We start from the raw sequence: 15637 nt of genomic DNA, 5'->3' as shown, positions 1-15637 counted from the left end.
TGTATGACGTTTTAAAATCGTTTAACATCTAGACACTAAAATATCAGTTAAAAAAAAATCTGATGTGGGCATCACATGACTTCATTGTACGCCTATTAAATTACACATTATTTTAAAATGGTAAGTATATAGAATTTTATTTCATTAATAACTTCTCATATTTTTTTTTTATTGTTATTATTATTTTAAGTAAAACTTTCTTTACAATCAGAGGTTAATAAATCAATGTATTTAAATTTTAAAAAAAGTTAAAAAACACCAGATGAAGTCTGATTCGAACCGATGTGCCTTCCCCTGTAAGATCCAAATACTTCATTAATTAAAATTTTATTTGTCTATAACTCTAGAACCGATGAAAATAAGTTCCACTTATGATATATCGTTGAAAAGCACTCAATAAAGGCTTATTACTGCAATTAAGAAAAGTCCAAAATCCAATTTTGTTTTAAAATTTTGGCTTTTTTTAACAGTTTTGGTTAAGTCGATTGCAATCAAACGGGGAGGTGCACAACTAGATGTTGCAAAAATTCTAAATCCAAAATTAATCGTTTAATCGGTTAATCGTTTTTGAGTTATCTGAGACACATACGTACGTACAGACGTCACACTGAAACTAGTCAAAATGGATTCAGGAATGGTCAAAATGGATATTTCCGTTGAAATCTGAAAACCCGAAATTTTTCGCGATCACAATACTACCTTTGCTTCGTACAAAGAAGTAAAAATTATTATTAATAAATATACAAAGATTTATATGTATTTAATATGACATCGTACATTTACGACTCAAGAAACTCAAGCAGAATTGTTATTATCGGAAACTAACCGGTTAGAGTTCTCCCTTCCCGTCTAACCAGTGTTCATTATCCTCATTCTTGTAAGTATAATACTGATAAATAAGAAATAACGTCTGTTCAGTTTATTAAAATTATCAGGATATTGTAATTTCTTCAGAGCAACAGTTCGGTCAGCACAGGATTTGAAACTTTGAGTGATCTATAATATCAGAATCGTCGGCCCCATCTTAAAGATCATTATTACATCCGGTTATCCGTTCTCAGTAAGAGTAAACGTGTACTTTTTACGGTTTTTAGACTTACCCGACAAACACTACGAGAATGTGACCTTAGTTCGTTTCTCTTTTTTCTTTTTTTTTTACTTTTTTATCTTTTATGGTTTTTAGTGTAGAAGTAACCGAAGACAAAATCGCGCACCAAGTAAAAGCGACAGAATATAGTAACTGTGTCGGCTAAGCCACTGTCCTGTACATTGTCGCATCTTTAAAGCTACTTTTCTCGATAACCCAAAAAAGATTTTGTAAAAGACAAGAGAGCTTTTTTGTAGAAAATTTAATTACAAATACGGTAAGCGGTCTCCGAATTCGATTTGACCAATACTTTGGCGATAGTAAAGTTGAATATCGAAATCGGCAAGGAACATAATCAGGTTGTTACCGCAAGACATTAAAACGGTCACTATCTTGAAACGATAATCATTTCGTTACGGCAACAGTCCTGTGGTTTTTCGAGGTATAAAAACTTTGTTCATGCAAAATTTCAGCTCAATTGGTCAAATATATATATATATATATATATATATAATAAAGAGATTTTACTTTAAAATATTACCTTTATTAATTTCTTGGATTAATCAATCAACTGTACAAACTTATAAATTAAACACACAATGTTTCGCTTTATATTGTCTAAGCTTCGTTATATTCAGGCGAAACATAGGTGATGGCCATTTAATTGGGAAATTTTTGTTAAAACAGAAACATATTGGTATAATTCATATAAAATTACGCCGGTTTAGCGGTTCAAAATGCGGCTTATAAGGCGCTCACTAGCTCGTGCGTTTCTTTCTTTTACTTCTAAAATATCACAATTTTATTAGCGATTTAAATCGCTGAGTGTTGTTGAACGTCGTGTTGAGGGAGGTAACTTCCTTCTATCACTTGTATGCACAGTACGTAGTGCGTGGCGACATAATTACATCGTGCGGTTATGACGAAGCAAATATTTTTATTTAACCCACCGGGTTGGTCTAGTGGTGAACGCGTCTTCCCAAATCAGCTGATTTGGAAGTCGAGAGTTCCAGCGTTCAAGTCCTAGTAAAGCCAGTTATTTTTACACGGATTTAAATACTAGATCGTGGATACCGGTGTTCTTTGGTGGTTGGGTTTCAATTAACCACGCATTTCAGGTATGTTCGAACTGAGAATGTACAAGACTACACTTCATTCACACTCATACATATCATCCTCATTCATCCTCTGAAGTATTATCTAAAAGGTAGTTATCGGAGGCTAAACAGGAAAAAGAAAAATATTTTTATTTAACCCACCGCGTTGGTCTAGTGGTGAACGCGTCTTCCCAAATCAGCTGATTTGGAAGTCGAGAGTTCCAGCGTTCAAATCCTAGTAAAGCCAGTTATTTTTACACGGATTTGAATACTAGATCGTGGATACCGGTGTTCTTTGGTGGTTGGGTTTCAATTAACCACGCATCTCAGGTATGTTCGAACTGAGAATGTACAAGACTACACTTCATTCACACTCATACATATCATCCTCATTCATCCTCTGAAGTATTATCTAAAAGGTAGTTACCGGAGGCTAAACAGGAAAAAGAAAAATATTTTTATTTAACCCACCGGGTTGGTCTAGTGGTAAACGCGTCTTCCCAAATCAGCTGATTTGGAAGTCGAGAGTTCCAGCGTTCAAGTCCTAGTAAAGCCAGTTATTTTTACATGGATTTAAATACTAGATCGTGGATACCGGTGTTCTTTGGTGGTTGGGTTTTCAATTAACCACACATCTCAGGAATGGTCGAACTGAGACTGTACAAGACTACACTCATACATATCATCCTCTGAAGTAATACCTGAACGCTAATTCCCGGAGGCTAAAAAAAAAAAAAAAAAAAAAATTTTTTACTTCATTAGAGTCCGTTGTTCATCGGGTATAGCGCTGTTGTCATCGTTTTTCCGTAATTATTTTTAATCGCGTTACAAACACATTGCGTAATCTGACTCTACAAACCGGCGGGTCGAATTACCGCGCTTTGTCGCGCGAATATGTCTGGGAGTGGCAAATTAAAACTTATTTTTATCGGTAAATCAGATAAACCGCGATGTTTCAAGCGGGTTAGAACGGATAGTTTACTTGTGCGCTAATATTTTAATAAAAAAAAGCCTGGATGAGTCTAATTTTTTCGTGATCGGCTAAGCGCTTGGTACGAGTTGCAGATAAAATCAAGAAAGATTTGTCTGTTATTGATGACTGTGCTGCCCATCCTAATGTAGATTTACGAAACGTTCAAAATGAATTTCTGCCGCCGAATACAACCAGTTTAATTCGACCGTTTGATACGGGAATAATAAAAAATATATAATTTATTTACCGGAGTAAACCGATAAGTTACATTTTACAAGAGATCGAAGGAGATACGTTGACTTCCTCGGCTACGACTAAAGATGTTAGTGCACGTGTGAATTTTTTTCAGGCGATTCAGTTCGTAACTGATAGACGGGATGAAGTGAAAAATAACGCTAACGGAAATCGCTTTGCCAAAAGCGGTTTAAAAGTCGATGCCGTCGATGATACTGAAACAATCGATGTTGATGACGATGATTATGTTTGTTTTTTTTTGCAGCACCGGGTTGAAAGTTTTGAAGAGTTTTCAAATGTAGACGAAAAAATACAACGCCAGGATGAGAATTAAACCGGTGATGAAGAAATAATTAAAAGCATTACCGGTACTCGTCAGCTGGACGAGGTTGAAGAAAATGAAGACGAACCCGATATCAATCGCGTATCTACACAAGATGCAAAAAAATTCATCGAGAACTTCAGCAGTATTTTATACAGGGTCATTCACGGGAACCGGATGTTTTTAAAATAATCATAAAAAATTGAATATTTACTTTAAAAAACTTTTATTGGTACTGAAACACTCGTTAAATCAAAGCATTTGTTACTTACTCATGAACTAAAAATTATGTCCGGCAAGTGATGTCGATTTTGGGCAATACATTGTTGTAGCCTTTCACGGTAACTGGCCTCAATTCTTTGCAGCATGTCTACATCAATCTGGGTGACGTGATGACGAATTGCGATCTTTAGGTCCTCCAATATACGCGGTTTATTGCCGTACACACGCGATTTCAGAAACCCCCACAGAAAAAAATCACAACTACTCAACTCGGAGGACCGAGGGGGCCGAGGAATGTCGCCCAATCTGGAAACGATCCGTCCCGGAAACAAGTTACGGAGAACAGCCATCGTTGCCCTCGCTGTGTGCGCTGTAGCTCCATCCTGCTGGAATAACACATTTTGAAAATCGATTTCCCGGTTTCGTAACTAAGCGATGAAAAACGTATTCAACATCACAATGTAACGATCGGCTGTTACAGTTACGGCAGCGTCATTTTCTTCAAAAAAATACGGTTCAATAACACCGATATTTCCTATTACACACCAGACAGTCAACTTTGGGCTATGAAGTGGTCTCTCGTGAAGCTGATGCGGGTTTCTTTCTGCCCGATACCGGCAATTCTGTTTGTTGACGAAGCCATTCAGATGAAAACGGGCTTTGTCACTCATTAGCGATAACAAATTTTCATTTTCTTCAAAAACGGTAAGCATTTGTCGACAAAATTGTAATCGCTGCGTGAAATCTTGCTCGTTTAACTGCCGCACGACGGCTATATTGTAAGGATGGAAATGCAGGTCTGTATGCAGAATTCGTCTTACCGTACTTGTGCTCATTTGAAGCGCTGCTGAATGCCTTTGAATAGAGCGGCGTGGACTTCTGACAATGGCTTCCCTTACTCGTTCGATGTTCTCCGGAGTGCTAGCAGTTCGTCGGGGACCCGGTGGTTTTTTCTTCAATATTGAACCGCTTGTTCGAACGTTGTTTACCCGTCGCGATATTGTGTTACGAGAAGGGACGCTTGCATTACGATGGATATTAAACTGACGGCGGAAATCTCGCTGAACAGCAGTTACGAATTCGTCATTTCGCACAAAACTGTCATACGCGAACAGGCGTTGGTCTAGCGTCCACGGCTCCATCTCAACCACTAAAATGTAAATGCTATGAACAAAGGAAACGTCAGACACCAGCCACGTGCCTCTCTCACCACGAACGTCCGAGTACAACCCACTTCAAAAACATCCGGTTACCGTGAATGACCTTGTACAAGAAGACAGCGAAGGAAGCCCGCTAAAAGAACTACGAGTCTGTGCGAAATTTTTAGAACGCCAAGTATTAAAACGAAGACGATTAAATACAAATTTTTTTCTATAAATTTAAACAAGTAATAGACATTAAAGTATTTTTTTTTTTTTTTTTTACTGTTCATAAATAGCAATCGTTATCGTATTTTGTTTATCAATCAATCCTCTGTTTTTATATCCCCCTCTGTTAATTTTATTAGTCGTTTTGTTTTGTTTTTAATTATGTAAGATTACAAAAACTATTCAGTAATGCGTTGTGCCAAAACAGTAGTTCTTTTTAAATGTAATAGACCTGTTTTTATATGTAGTAACGAAATGTAAAAAGGATAATAATACCGTACAATACGTGTCTAATAAAATACAAATATCGTATTGTATTTTATTAGACACGTATTGTACGGTTAGAGGACTTAAATTTTTATTATGTTATAATTTATGTAATCTTAATATTAGAAATAAAATTCAGAATAATAAATCGCTAATTCGAGTTACACCCGTATATCGTATTTGTACACAACTCCTCATTTTTCGTTAATAACGCTTAATAGAGCCATTTAGCCGCAGTCCCTAAGTGGTCCGATTATCCGGAATCTACTGTATTTATATTAAATAAAAATGAGTAATAGTTAATTTTTTATTGAAAACCACTTGTATTACTATCACCGTGCGATACATGAAAGTCATCGTGTACCCGTATCCATTCGAGTGCTAAATTTTTTTATCAGAAATATCGGAGGAAAAAGTAAATTTATAACATCAGAAAAGATTCTATTTTGAAAATCAAATGAACAGGAAAAGTTAAAAAGAAATAAGCTAGTAAAATTATACGATATAACATCTGAATTATTGTCATGTTCAGGAAAAGCAAGACTGAATAGAGTATAAATATATATATATATACGATTATTTTAATCCGCATTTAAATTTTCAAAATACGACATTTGAGTATTACGTCAATTTTTCGGACAAAAAAAGGAGTTTTTTTCGAAATCCACGACAAACTAAATATTTTTTCCTTTAAAGCTATTTATTTTAATTCAATGTAACATAAAAAATGAATAAAATTGAATAATATAAAGCTGGATTTTTTTTAATCCGCATTTAAATTTTCCAAATCTGTCATTTGTGTACTACGTCAATTATTCGGACAAAATATGAGGTTTTTTTTTTTAAATCCTCGACAAACTAAATATTTTTTTTTCTTTTAAACCTATTTATTTTAATATAATTATCATAAAAAAATTAATAAAATCGTATTTATTTAAAAAGTGTATTTGTTTATCGTACTAATACAATACCATAAGCAAGAGCATTATTAAAATTATTACTTAATTTGGTACTTACGTATTAACGCCACCGCAGCTACAGCTTTATTTAAAAATAAAGTAGTCAATCGGATTTCGGTGGAAAATTAACCAGTCTCTTTATTAATTTTAATAAATGGTTATTTATATTTATTTATTTTATAAATATAATTTAACCAAACTTAACCTACTCTCGCTTCGCTCGCTAACCTTGACTAATTAACAGGAGTGTTTTGATTATTTAAATAATAAATAATTGCAATAATTACTGAATTTATTAAATAAATACTCAAAAAATTACGGTCTTAATTAGTCAAGGTTAGCGAGCGAAGCGAGCGTAGGTTAAGTTTGGTTAAATTATATTTATAAAATAAATAAATAACTATAAATAACCATTTATTAAAATTAATAAACAGACTGTTTATTTTCCACCGAAATCCGATTGACTACTTTGTTTTTAAATAAAGCTGTAGCTGCGGTGGCGTTAATACGTAAGTACCCTTAATTTGATTCTAATTTACAATACTAGAATTAACAATAAATAAAAACAATATTTCATCGAACGTAAAGTAGAGGACATGAAAGCAGACACAAAATGACATCAATTTTCTGCCATAACTCGGCTATGCGTTAACCGATTTAAAAAATAAAATGTCGTTCTGTTCAAAATAAAAGGCTTAATATTTTAGCTTAAATATACATTTTGATAAAACTTATATTTATGGAGATATAACGAATTTAAAGATAAACATGGCCGCCATTTTGTAATTTACGAAGATATTTAACTCTTGATTTTTTGATAATTTTAAAACTTTACCAAGACGCTTACCGAATGATTAATGTGATTCCTCAGTCCGACCTTGAGGTATAAATTTTTATACAAAAACAACAAAATGGCGGACAGCGAGAGAACGAAGGAGAAATTGCCATTTTTTCTAAGGATTTTTTTATTTAGTTTTACAATAGAATTCGAAAATGTATAGCCAGCCCACCATTTTAGAAACACTCCGAATAAACGAGTATAAAATTAATAACCATAATTTCACCCCAGTGAAAGATAAAATTAAAAGAACCTATTTCAATTTAATTTTTTTCTGGACAATAATGGCATAGGATAAAAAATTACCAGATAGATACTATAGCTTATCAAAAAATCTGGTTGACACCGAAAACAGCTACATTTAGAATAGTGAAAGAGAAATTTCAATTCAGATGATGAATGTAGTAACACTAAAAATATAAATGATTACAGAGTTGGATAACCAATTTTACTGTTTAATAATTGCAAATGCTGTTTTGCAATAATTATTTTAAAATAGGATTTTCTTCTCTCATCTTGAAAGCCATTTTTTTTTTTTTTTTATTAATAAATGTAAATGAATTTAATAAGATTTGAGAATTATATTATAAAATTTCCACAGTAACTTATAATTCCGCTAGGATTATTATAATTGATTTGATTGTTATTTTTGCCCTTCCTAGAATTTCACTCTAACAATTGTAGTTGACACATTTCAGAGTACCCCCATCTCTTAGCACTAAGAGTAATAAGTAACTTATTACTTACTCTTAGCACTAAGAGTAAGTAATAGCACTAAAAGTAGTTCTCAAAATTGGGGTCTTCTGAAACACATCAACTACAAATGTTAAAGTGACAATGCTACGAAGGGCAGAAAGTAACAGTCAAATCAATTAAAGCATATTTAAAAAGAATTTTTGCATGAATTTTTTTTTTATTGTTAATCATCACTCTTATTAAAAATTTTAAATAAATCTTTACAAAAACCTTGTAAATTTTCAATGCAGGCTTGGTTTTCCAACTTAGTTTATTTTTTGGAAACCCATGTTATTTCTGTTTTATTACTAAACTAAATCTGTTATATTATTGTCTAAGGTTCACAACTTAAGTATGCTCCTTTTGTTCCTTTCTTATCTAGAAAGTCGGGTTTCTCACTGCACTTAACAATTTTGAGTGTTGAACGATTCAGCACATAAAATCCAGTGCTAATTCAATTTTTATTCCAACTCCAGCATATCCGCATATCCATTATCTAAGTCAAATTAGTCTGGTAAACTTCTTTTCATCGATTTTAGTGTCGTTTTTCTTTACATCAATGTCGATAGCGTTTCAGAAATGGAATTTTTTGTATTATTTCAAATCATATTTAATTATTTTTTTCTTAAAATAAGGTATTGTCATAGCAAAGCAGTTTTTGTCTTATATTATTTCTCAAAAAAACTTTCTTAAGGTTGTAATATATGTAAAACCTTACGCATACTACATGCGTTTGCATTAGTACAAGTATTAATCGCAAAGTTCCTCATTCTGAGAGTAATGATGTCATTACACAACCAATCCTTGAAGTGAATAGATGATGCAGTCGTTTCTAGATTTGAATATCACTCGTGTTTTAGAGGCCTTGATATGCTGATTACAGTAGTATATTTGGTCCGATGAAAAAGGTAGTAAGAAACCATTTCATAAATAATTTCCTTTAATAAGCCTGGCGCGGGCTGATTTTTATCCTTGGGAATAGCTGTGCCATTTATGAGATTGATTTATGGCACCTAAAAAAATTACAGTCAACAGCATTTAACATTCATGCATCGCAGAATTGATTTACAACTTTCATCAAGGAAGGTGGAAATAAACATTATTTTTTTTTTTAAATTTGTTCAGATATTCAAAATATTGAAATTTAAGGTGTTACTGTATTGTATAATACATTAGGATAATGTATCTTAACAAAGAGTTCAATTTGTAACATTTTATTAGTTTATTAAAAGTAAAACAGTTTTTTTATTTTTTTTTTCTAATATAAAAAAAAATTACTAAAATCATGATGTTGGTAATAATTGTCTAATTTATTGAACATTGGAAAAAATAAATTTTAAGCTGTATTAAAACGCTTCAGAAAATTTCAGTAACCTTGTTACAAGTTTCCTTGAATAATTGTATAGATTTTCCTTATAGTACATGTCAAAGTTCACATTAGAGTTGCTGTCAGATTTTAGATATCATTAAACAAATTGTAATTAATCTGATTAAATATTTATTAGTATTTTATAATACTAATTATAGTAGTGTACAAGTTTTAAGTATCTTGGATCTACATTGAATCAAAGAGGTGGCTGTGAGCAAGATGTGAATCATCAAATCACCGTGGCATGGTTGAAGTGGCAGCAGATTTCGGCTGTTCTGTGTGACAAGCGTATGTCTCCAAAACTTAAGGGCCGAATGTATACTACAGTGGTTAGACCCGCACATACATATGGAGCAAAGTGTTGGACACTATATGAGTTGTTTGGTCGAGACCTCACGACTGCAGAGATGAAAATGTGTAGAATGTCTCTTGGTGTGACTAAGTTGGACCACATCAGAAGCGAATGAATACAGAGGCTCCCTTCAGATAAAAGAGTGAGTGGCGGAGAAAATCTCTCGAGAGCGAAACGAATGGTTCGAAAAGGTTGATTCTCAGCACCCTTCAAGTGTTACAAAAAAGATAATGGCTCTTGATATCCCGCCAGTCAAGAAACAAGGAAGACCGAAGAACAGCTGGTGTAGGCAGTTGGAGGATCGATGTTTGAAACATGGCTTGACCCAGCAAGAGAAGGACGATAGAATGAACTCCAGAATGACACTCCGTTCAATGAGACTAAATTGAATTGAAATTTTACTGTTTTACTGCTTACCCTGGAGACTTTGTCTCACAACAGGAATTATATATGTAATATTAATCATTATGTATATTAATAAAGCAAGAAAGAAGAATTTATTAGTATTTTATAAATTTGAAAATTTATCATTAAGGTAGCTTAAATTCTGAGGGTTAAAAACACTCAAATAAGAAATTTTATTTTAAATTAGCTATATTAAATTCTAACATAATTGAATTAAATTCATATACATAATATTTAATTTAAGAATACATTAATTACCGTTTTCAAAGAAAATGAAAACCGATATGATTAGCATTTATAGAAATCCAAATTAAGTAAAAATAAACAAAAAAAGGAACAGGTGAATGAAAACCATGATAACAGTTACTGAACATGCAGAAAGAGTTTCATGATGAGGGGGAATTGATAATGCTTGGACCGAAGCAATTTCCTGTTTCTAGGACAAGCTACAGCTTAAACAAAACACCAAGCAAATAAAAGAAAAAACAAATAGAACAACTACATTGTATGTGTATCTCTATGAGTCTGTTGATTGTATATATATATATGTGTGTGTGTGTGTGTGTGTGTGTGTGTGTGTGTGTGTGTGTGTGTGTGTGTGTGTGTGTGTGTGTGTGTGTGTGTGTGTGTGTGTGTGTGTGTGTGTGTGTGTGTGTGTGTGTGTGTGTGTGTGTGTGTGTGTGTGTGTGTGTGTGTGTGTGTGTGTGTGTGTGTGTGCGTTTGCACATGTACATGTCCATGTATAGAGCTTAATAATAACATAGTGTAATTTTACTGGATTCCAAGCCAGGTTATTGTGTTTATTAGGTCTTGAATACATGTATTTTATGTTATTTTTTCCTGACGCTGAACGACCAAAGGGAAAGGAAAAAAAGAAAGAGAGACAGATGTTATCCTTTCATATACTATTTAAGTTATGAAACCACCAAAACTTCCTCTACAAAATAAAAAAAAAATATAAATAAAAATCAGCGTACTGGTCTCCAGTGAAGTTTGAACATTCATTATAAAAATATGTATAAGTCAAATTAAAACCTTCTTTTTTTGAAGTGTATTAAACATTACATTCATTTTCATTAAAAAAAATTGAAAAAATAAAATATTTTTTTAATGTTATCTATGTTAATGTTTTATTGCATTTTTTTAATGAAATTTTTTATTAATTTGCCACTATATCCCTTTTGAGCAAATAACCTGGTTCTGATAAATAAAAAACAAACAAAAATCAAGTAAGGAACCTTACACACTTGTATGAGTATATAAAAATAAACATTTGTTTGTCTGTAAAGGGATTACTACTAAATAGTTCATCCATTTGTAATGAAATCTACAAATTATTTTAAAGTCTGATTCAGACTAAGACTGTAAAACATCTGAATTTTTTTAAGATTATGGCCTTCTATTGATCAGATCTTTGATGTTTTCTGGCATAATTACCTATTAATTAAAAAATTCAGTAAAACAAAAATATAGTCATCAAAAACTTTAAACAATATTTTTAAAAAAATTGCACCAATTTTTTTTGCCGATTGTTATGTAAGAAGATTTATTCACAATATTCAATGTTGTCATAAAACTTTTGTAGTATATCTGCCATGTTTTTATTTTAATGGTAATCTGAGTTAAAACTAGTAGATAGTAGCACAGAGTAATCAGTGAACAGGTTGTTTGAAACTTTTTAGAATTAAAAAATGTTAAGTTAAATGCTTCTGTTTTTACAACAAAACAAAAATTTACAATTTATGTATCTATTTTTTTAAACCTGCAGAATGAAATTAATTGATTTATATTCTTGTTAATTTTTGTCACGAAAATATGAGGTCTGTAAATAAAGTAATGAGACTGGTTCAGAAAAACGTTCTCTTTACAATCAGATTATACATGAGGTCTATTGCTTTTGAAATAGTTCCCTTGGGAAGCCACGCAACGCTTCAAATAGCTTTCCCACTCTTCATAGAAGTGTTGCGACTCAGAAATCAGAATATTCTTCAAATGATCGGTTACATCTTTTTTTTATGTTTTCTACTGTTCCAAAATGGTGTCCTTTGAGGTATTGCTTTAAAGTCAGGAACAGAAAAAAGTTACAGGGATTCAAGTCTGATGAATAAGGTGGTTAAGGAAATTCAGGAATGTTTTTCTTTATCAAAAACTCATTAATTGAGAGTGCAGTATGACAAGGTGCATTGTCATGATGCAGCATCCAATTGTCTTTGATTGCTTGTCTCACGCGGGCAACTCTTTTCCGCAGTCTTTCAAGAATTTCTCGGTAAAAATATTAATTTACAATCGCAATAGTGTTCAGATGAAAGTCAGAATGAAACTGGCAGGGGCAGCCCTAGTGTTTTTGCCACTGTAGGCAAATCCAAAAATGCTGCTCCCCAAGCTTCAAAAAAACTCTAAAATTTTTCACAAAATAAATAAGAATTATAAAAGAACCATGTTAACCAGAAAAATGACATATAATTGAATTAAAGGAATGATACTAATAGATTTACAGAAAATAGTTTTATTAAAAAACAGAATTTACATTTTTAATGAGCTAACAACCACAAACTTACAAAATAAAACTAGTACCTGCTATTTTCAGAAATAATTTAAATATACTTTTAAAACAATAAACAAAACTAGTTTATTTTACTAATAAATAGTAAATAATATTATTTTCTAAGTTTAATTAATCAAAATATATTTTTGTGGGGTGTTTATTTTTTTTGCGCTCTAGTTTAAGCGGTTTTGCTGTTCCTAAATTTTGCTGCTGTAGGCAGTTGCCTATCTTGCCTACTGCCTAGGGCCGGCCCTGAAACTAGTTCTCTGGCCTGGTAAAATGTTGATTGAAATGACTATCAATTACATAATTAATAAAGGCTTTTAATCAATTAAATTTTATTACTAATAATTTATTTTTTCTAGGAGTGAGTCATATTCAACAGTTATCATTGATGTCATTCTGTGATGTAATATCATTTAGTTACACTCAGTCACTCTTTCAAATTTTTCCACTGAGCTGTTTATAAATACATTCATATATTATTACTAATATAAACATTGCCTCATAACAAATCTTTATAAGTGTTTAATCTTAATAGAAAGAGAAATATAGTATATTTAAACAACTTTCATTTTTTATGAGTAAGGATTACAAAGAAATGAAGCCCTAAGGGCAAATTTTGATATCATATTTGGATTTAGCAACAAAAAGCACATAAGATTACCTAAATTATGTGTTTAACAAAACCCTTTTAGACTGATGTAATTGTTTAATTACAATTCACCATGTTGCCACATAATCACATTCAAAACTTGTTACAGGTATTTTCTACATATTTAATGAGATGAATTCTCATTTTATCAATATACCAAAAAAAAAACCTTTAGCGTAAAGCATTATTACATTTTTTTTTCATACTTTTCAATAATGTTAATTCATATGTTATAATATAATATAAAAATAGACAGTTTTTTTTTTAATTTATCCATTTAATCATTTTCCCAATAGTTATGCTTTAAAAATCCTTATGGGTTTTACATAAAGGTGAGTTTACAAACCATAAGGTTTTACTTAAAACCTTATGATTCTATTGCAGAAGGTTTATACCCTCTGAAATTCTTTTTTAAAATACAAAATGAGGATTTATTCATGGAGATTCTGATATTCATGACAGTATGGTAATACTGTACTTTTACTACCTAGGTGCAATAAAATGGTCAAGTTGTAAAACTTGATTAGTGAAATTATTCTTTTTTATTTCAATGTTTTTTCTGTTCTTTTTTTTTGGAAAACAAAATAGTATATACCTATTTTTAATACCGGTGTATAAATTAAAAATAAATTTTTTCTATCTTTTTAAAGTTTGAACATTAATAAAGTAATTTTTTTAATAAATTTTAATAAAAACTTACTTTTAACCATATATCCAAAACATGTTTTCAAAAAATCTTTTTGCAGTTACTATGCAGCTCCTTCATTCAATTTACAGGTTGAATGTTTATATTTATGAATATGCAGTCTTTGCTCAAGAAAATGGTCACTTATTCTTAAAAAAATAATATCCACCTTTACCAAACCATACAATAGAACTATTTTGAAATAAGTTAACACAGTAATTCAGTTTATAAGACAGAACCTTATTATTCTATCTACTACTGCCATTTTTAATAAATTGCCAAACCATATAAAATATCTTCTCACCAAATTTAATTTAAAAAAATATTTAAATGATTTCCTATTATAGAAACTACATTATTCTGTTGATGCATTTTTTAAATAATCTATATATATATATAATTGAATGTTTGTCTGTCTATATGTCTCTTATGCCTTCCTAAACCATTCATCCGATTGCGATGAAACTTTGGTAAGTTGTTGTGCGCATACCCGTGAAGGTTTCTGAATTAGTTTGGACCTGCTAGGTGGTGCTAGATATTTGGAAAAATTATAAAATTGTATTTATCGACCGATCTGGCTCATATTCAGAATACATATTTATGTAGTTATGCGAAAAGAGAAATTTTTGCAAAAACTATACCCGCTAGGTGGCGCCGGTGTCGAGATATTTATGAAACAAAGAAAGAAATATACAGATTTTCATCTTCTACAGATATAAAAGGCAATGTTCGTATATGTGTCCGCTATAGACTAAAAAACTACTAGACCGATTTACGCTACTGGTCCGATTTAAAAGGAAAGAGGGGAATAGGGGAAAAGAAAAAAGAACAAGGAAATAGGGAAAAAGAGAAGAAGGGAAAAGGAGATAAAGTGAAAGGTTAAATTTTATGAAGTTCCGTAATGTTAATGTTTTTAATGTTTTACCAAACTTTCAATTGTATATATATATTTCATTTAATATATATATATATATTTCATTTAATATATATATATATACACTCAAATCTAGCAATAGTGAAGCATTGCCGGGTCTGCTAGTACAAAAGTAAAAACAAAAAAAGTTTATCTGCATCCTATTCATGTGTACAAAATAAGTGCTGAAAATAATGTTCAATACTTGCATCTAAATGGTAAATTATTTTGTAGTAATTTCTTTATATAACAAATTAAATATTACTCCCTAAAATCATTTTACATTTAAATAATTAATATGGTCTTTAAACACATCTAATTTTGATTTTATAATTTGTTTTTATCTTACATCATTATGATTTATATAATGAATTATTTGTATCAATCAGAATAAAAATTTATTTATGTATTTTGTTTCTTATAACTTACCTGTTATTTGCATTTAGATTAGGATTTAATCTTTTCTCGCAGAAATTTTGAAAATTAACTTTTTTCGCATTCATACGTTTTAAAATATACTAGGTTTATTTTTTTTTTCAAGGTACGATCGGTCACGAAATTAAAGCCACAGTGAAAATAAAAAAGTTTTTATTTGTAACAAGTACTAACATA

Source organism: Lycorma delicatula, chromosome 12, assembly GCF_047948215.1.
Source record: "Lycorma delicatula isolate Av1 chromosome 12, ASM4794821v1, whole genome shotgun sequence".
Lineage (NCBI taxonomy): Eukaryota > Metazoa > Arthropoda > Insecta > Hemiptera > Fulgoridae > Lycorma > Lycorma delicatula.
Note: the sequence above shows the minus strand (reverse complement) of the source record.